The sequence below is a fragment of the Triticum dicoccoides genome, chromosome 6A (assembly GCF_002162155.2).
Source record: "Triticum dicoccoides isolate Atlit2015 ecotype Zavitan chromosome 6A, WEW_v2.0, whole genome shotgun sequence".
Lineage (NCBI taxonomy): Eukaryota > Viridiplantae > Streptophyta > Magnoliopsida > Poales > Poaceae > Triticum > Triticum dicoccoides.
The window spans coordinates 451,703,533-451,710,227 of NC_041390.1; positions in this window are offsets into that span (position 1 = coordinate 451,703,533).

Consider the following 6,695-nt stretch of genomic DNA (forward strand, 5'->3'; position numbering starts at 1 on the left):
CTCTTTTGTGTCTTGAGGTAGGGTCCAAGTCTCCTGGATCATGTTCGGTGAGAAAATCACGTTCCCGAAGGTTTCATTCCGTTTGGACTCCGTTTGATATTCCTTTTCTTCAAAACCCTAAAATAGGCAAAAAAAAAACAACAATTCTGGGCTGGGCCTCCGGCTAATAGGTTAGTCCCAAAAATAATATAAAAGTGGATAATAAAGCCCAATAATGTCCAAAACAGTAGATAATATAGCATGGAGCAATCAAAAATTTTAGATACGTTGGAGACGTATCAAGCATCCCCAAGCTTAATTCCTGCTCGTCCTCGATTAGGTAAATGATAAAAACAGAATTTTTGATGCGGAGTGCTACTTGGCATAATTTTAATGTAATTCTTCTTAATTGTGGTATGAATATTCAGATCCGAAAGATTCAAGATAAAGGTTTAATATTGACATAAAAATAATAATACTTCAAGCATACCAACAAAGCAATCATGTCTTCTCAAAATAACATGGCCAAAGAAAGTTATCCCTACAAAACCATAAAGTCTGTCTATGATCCATCTTCACCACACAAAATATTTAAATCATGCACAACCCTGATGACAAGCCAAGCAATTGTTTCATACTTCTGGTGTTCTCAAACTTTTTCAATCTTCCCGCAATACATGAGCGTGAGCCATGGATACAACACTATAAGTGGAATAGAATGGTGGTTGTGGAGAAGACAAAAAGGGAGAAGATAGTCTCACATCAACTAGGCGTATCAACGGGCTATGGAGATGCCCATCAATAGATATCAATGTGAGTGAGTAGGGATTGCCATGCAACGGATGCACTAGAGCTATAAGTATATGAAAGCTCAACACAAAAGAAACTAAGTGGGTGTGCATCCAACTTGCTTGCTCATGAAGACCTAGGGCAATTTGAGGAAGCCCATCATTGGAATATACAAGCCAAGTTCTATAATGAAAAATTCCCACTAGTATTTGAAAGTGATAACATAGGAGACTCTCTATCATGAATGTCATGGTGCTACTTTGAAGCACAAGTGTGGTAAAAGGATAGTAACATTGTCCCTTCTCTCTTTTTCTCTCATTTTTTTATTTGGGCCTTTTCTCTTTTTTGTGGCCTCTTTTCTTTCTTTTTTTTATTTTCCGTCCGGAGTCTCATCCCGACTTGTGGGGGAATCATAGCCTCCATCATCCTTTCCTCACTGGGACAATGCTCTAATAATGATGATCATCACAATTTTATTTTCTTACAACTCAACAATTATAACTCGATACTTAGAACAAAATATGGCTCTATATGAATGCCTTCGGCGGTGTACCGGGATATGCAATGAATCAAGAGTGACAGGTATGATAGAATTATGAATGGTGGCTTTGCCACAAATACGATGTCAACTACATGATCATGCTAAGCAATATGACAATGATGAAGTGTGTCATAATAAATGGAACGGTGGAAATTTGCATGGCAATATATCTCGGAATGGCTATGGAAATGCCATAATAGGTAGGTATAGTGGCTGTTTTGAGGAGGGTATATGGTGGGTGTATGATACCGGCCAAAGGTGCGCGGTATTACAGAGGCTAGCAAAGGTGGAAGGGTGAGAAAAGTGCATATAATCCATGGACTCAACATTAGTCATAAAGAACTCATATACTTATTGCAAAAATCTACAAGTTATCAAAGCAAAGTATTACACACATGCTCCTAGGGGGATAGATTGGTAGGAAAAGACCATCGCTCGTTCCCGACCGCCACTCATAAGGAAGACAATCAAAATATAAATCATGCTCTGACTTCATCACATAACGGTTCACCATACGTGCATGCTACGGGAATCACAAACCTTAACACAAGTATTTCTCAAATTCACAACTACTCAACTAGCATAACTTTAATATCACCATCTTCATATCTCAAAACAATTACCAAGCATCAAACTTCTCATAGCATTCAACACACTCATAAGAAAGTTTTTACTATTCTTGAATTCCAAGCATATTAGGATTATTAAGCAAATTACCATGCTATTTAAGACTCTCAAAATAATCTAAGTGAAGCATGAGAGACCAATAGTTTCTATAAAACAAATCCACCACCATGCTCTAAAAGATATAAGTGAAGTACTAGAGCAAAACTATATAACTCAAATGATATAAGTGAAGCACATAGAGTATTCTAACAAAGTCCAAATCATGTATGGCTCTCTCAAAAGGTGTTTACATCAAGGATGATTGTGGTAAACTAAAAATCAAAGACTAAAATCATACAAGACGCTCCAAGCAAAACACATATCATGTGGTGAATAAAAATATAGCTCCAAGTAAAGTTACCGATAGAAGTAGACGAAAAGAGGGGATGCCTTCCGGGGCATCCCCAAGCTTTGGCTTTTAGGTGTCCTTATATTATCTTGGGGGTGCCATGGTCATCCCCAAGCTTAGGCTCTTGCCACTCCTTGTTCCATAATCCATCAAATCTTTACCCAAAACTTGAAAACTTCATAACACAAAACTTAAAGTAGAAAATCTCGTGAGCTCTGTTAGCGAAAGAAAACAAAAGACCACTTCAAGGTACTGTAATGAACTCATTATTTATTTATATTTGTGTTAAAACTACTGTATTCCAACTTCTCTATGGTTTATAAACTATTTTACTAGCCATAGATTCATCAAAATAAGCAAACAACACACGAAAAACAGAATCTGTCAAAAACAGAACAGTCTGTAGTAATCTGTAGCTAGCGCAAGATCTGGAACCCCAAAAATTCTAAAATAAATTTCTGGACGTGAGGAATTTACCTATTAATCATCTTCAAAAATAATTAACTAAATATCACTTTCCAAATAAAAATGGCAGCAGTTCTCGTGAGCACTAAAGTTTCTGTTTTTTACAGCAAGATTAACAAGACTTTCCCCAAGTCTTCCCAACGGTTCTACTTGGCACAAACACTAATTAAACACAAAAACCACAACCTAAACAGAGGCTAAATAAATTATATATTACTAAACAGGAGCAAAAAAGGCAAGGAATAAAAATAAAATTTGGTTGCCTCCCAACAAGCGCTATCGTTTAACGCCCCTAGCTAGGCATAAGAAGCAAGGATAGATCTAGGTATTGCCATCTTTGGTAGGCAATCCATAAGTGGCTCTCATAATAGATTCATAAGGTAATTTCATTTTATTTCTAGGAAAGTGTTCCATGCCTTTCCTTAACGGAAATTGGAATCTAATATTTCCTTCCTTCATATCAATAATCGCACCAATCGTTCTAAGGAAAGGTCTACCAAGAATAATAGGATATGAAGGATTGCAATCTATGTCAAGAACAATAAAATCTATGGGCACATAATTCCTATTTGCAACAATAAGAACATCATTAATTCTTCCCATAGGTTTCTTAATAGTGGAATCCGCAAGGTGCAAGTTTAGAGAGCAATCATCAAAATCACAGAAACCTAACAAATCACACAAAGTCTTTGGAATCGTGGAAACACTAGCACCCAAATCACACAAAGCATAGCATTCATGATCTTTAATTTTATTTTTAATAGTAGTTTCCCACTCATCATAAAGTTTTCTAGGGATAGAAACTTCCAATTCAAGTCTTTCTTCATAAGATTGCATCAAGGCATCAACGATATGTTTAGTGAACGCTTTATTTTGACTATAAGCATGAGGAGAATTTAGCACGGATTGCAACAAGGAAATACAATCAATCAAATAGCAATTTTCATAATTAAATTCCTTGAAATCCAAAATAGTGGGTTTAGCAATATCTAGGGTTTTGATTTCTTCGATCCCACTTTTATCAATTTTAGCATCAAGATCTAAAAACTCTGAATTCTTGGAACGCCTTCTAGGTAAAGGTGGATCATATTCAGTCCCATCATTGTTAAGATTCATATTGCAAAACAAATATTTAATAGGGGACACATCAATAAGTTTTAGATCTTCATCTTTATTTTCATAGGAACTAGAGGAACATGCTCTTATAAAGGCATCTTTTTTAGCACACGCATCCTAGCGGTTCTTTCTTTGCACTCATCAATGGAAATTCTCATGGATTTGAGAGACTCATTGATATCATGCTTAGGTGGAATAGATCTTCAAAGAATCAACATCAGGAGAAATTCTATCAACGTTCCTAGCCAACTCATCAATCTTAAGCATTTTTCTTCAATCAAAGCATTGAGATTCTTTTGCGAAGTAATAAATTCTTTATTATTAGATTCAAAATCAGAGGGCATATTATTATAATTTCCATAAGAATTGTTGTAGGAATTACCATAATTATTAGAGGGATTACTAGGATAAGGCCTAGGATTAAAATTTCCTCTATATGCGTTGTTACCAAAATTGTTCCTACTTACAACATTCAAATCCATAGATTCATTATTATTCTCAATCAAAGTAGACAAGGGCATATCATTAGGATCAGAAGAAACACTTTTACTAGCAAATAATTTCATAAGTTCATCCATCTTTCCACTCAAGACATTAATTTCTTCTATCGCATGCACCTTTTTATTAGTAGATCTTTCAGTATGCCATTGAGAATAATTAACCATAATATTATCTAGGAGTTTAGTACCTTCTCCTAAAGTGATTTCTATAAAAGTGCCTCCCATGGCCGAATCTAAATGATTTCTAGAAGCAAAATTCAATCCGGCATAAATTTTTTGTATAATCATCCACAAATTCAAACCATGAGTAGGGCAATTACGTATCATTAATTTCATCCTCTCCCAAGCTTGTGCAACATGTTCATGATCAAGTTGCTTAAAATTCATATTATCGTTTCTAAGGGAGATGATCTTAGCGGGAGGAAAATACTTAGAGATAAAAGCATCTTTGCACTTACTCCATGAATCAATACTATTTTTAGGCAAAGACGAAAACCAAGCTTTAGCACGATCTCTAAGTGAAAAAGGAAATAGCTTCAATTTAACAATATCATTATCCACATCTTTCTTCTTTTGCATATCACACAAATCAACGAAGCTATTTAGATGGGTAGCGGCATCTTCACTAGGAAGGCCGGAAAACGGATCTTTCATGACAAGATTCAGCAAAGCAGTATTAATTTCACAAGATTCAGCATCGGTAAGAGGAGCAATCGGAGTGCTAATAAAATCATTGTTGTTGGCATTGGTAACGTCACACAATTTAGTATTATCTTGAGCCATCGTGACAAGCAAGCAAACTAACACACAAGCAAACAAAAAGCAAGCGGGCAAAAAGAGGCAAATAGAGAAAGAGATGGAGGATAGAGAGAGAGAGGGAGAATAAAACGGCAAGGGTGAAGTGGGGGAGAGGAAAACGATAGGCAAATGGCAAATAATGTATTGCGAGAGATAGGGATTCTGATGGGTACTTGGTATATTGACTTTTGCGTAGGCTCCCCGGCAACGGCGCCAGAAATCCTTCTTTCTACCTCTTGAGCACTGCGTTGGTTTTCCCCGAAGAGGAAGGGATGATGCAGCAAAGTAGCATAAGTATTTCCCTCAGTTTTTGAGAACCAAGGTATCAATCCAGTAGGAGGCTACGCGCCAGTCCCTCGTACCTGCACAAAACAAATAAATCCTCGCAACCAACGCGATAAGGGGTTGTCAATCCCTACACGGCCACTTACGAGAGTGAGATCTGATAGATATGATAAGATAATATTTTTGGTATTTTTATGATAAAGATGCAAAGCAAAATAAAAGCAAAGTAGAAAGCAAAGGAAATAACTAAGTATTGGAAGATTAATATGATAAAGATAGACCCGGGGGCCATAGGTTTCACTAGTGGCTTCTCTCAAGAGCATAAGTATTCTACGGTGGGTGTACGAATTACTGTTGTGTAATTGACAGAACTGAGCATAGTTATGAGAGTATCTAGGCATGATCATGTATATAGGCATCACGTCCGAGACAAGTAGACCGACTCCTGCCTACATCTACTACTATTACTCCACTCATCAACCGCTATCCAACATGCATCTAGAGTATTAAGTTCATGAAAACAGAGTAACGCCTTAAGCAAGGTAACACGATGTAGAGGGATAAACTCATGCAATATGATGAAAACCCCATCTTGTTATCCTCGATGGCAACAATACAATACGTGCCTTGCTGCCCCTACTGTCACTGGGAAAGGACACCGCAAGATTGAACCCAAAGCTAAGCACTTCTCCCATTGCAAGAAAGATCAATCTAGTAGGCCAAACCAAACTGATAATTCGAAGAGACTTGCAAAGGTAACCAATCATACATAAAAGAATTCAGAGAAGATTCAAATATTATTCATAGATAGACTTGATCATAAACCCACAATTCATCGGTCTCAACAAACACACCGCAGAAAGAAGATTACATCGAATAGACCTCCACAAGAGAGGGGGAGAACATTGTATTGAGATCCAAAAAGAGAGAAGAAGCCATCTAGCTAATAACTATGGACCTATAGGTCTGAGGTGAACTACTCACACTTCATCGGAGGGGCTATGGTGATGATGTAGAAGCCCTCCGTGATCGATGCCCCCTCCGACGGAGCTCCGAAATAGGCCCCAAGATGGGATCTCGTGGATACAGAAAGTTACGGCGGTGGAATTAGGGTTTTGGCTCTGTATCTGATCGTTTGGGGGTACGTAGGTATATATAGGAGGAAGGAGTACGTCGGTGGAGCAACAGGGGGCCCACGAGGGTGGAG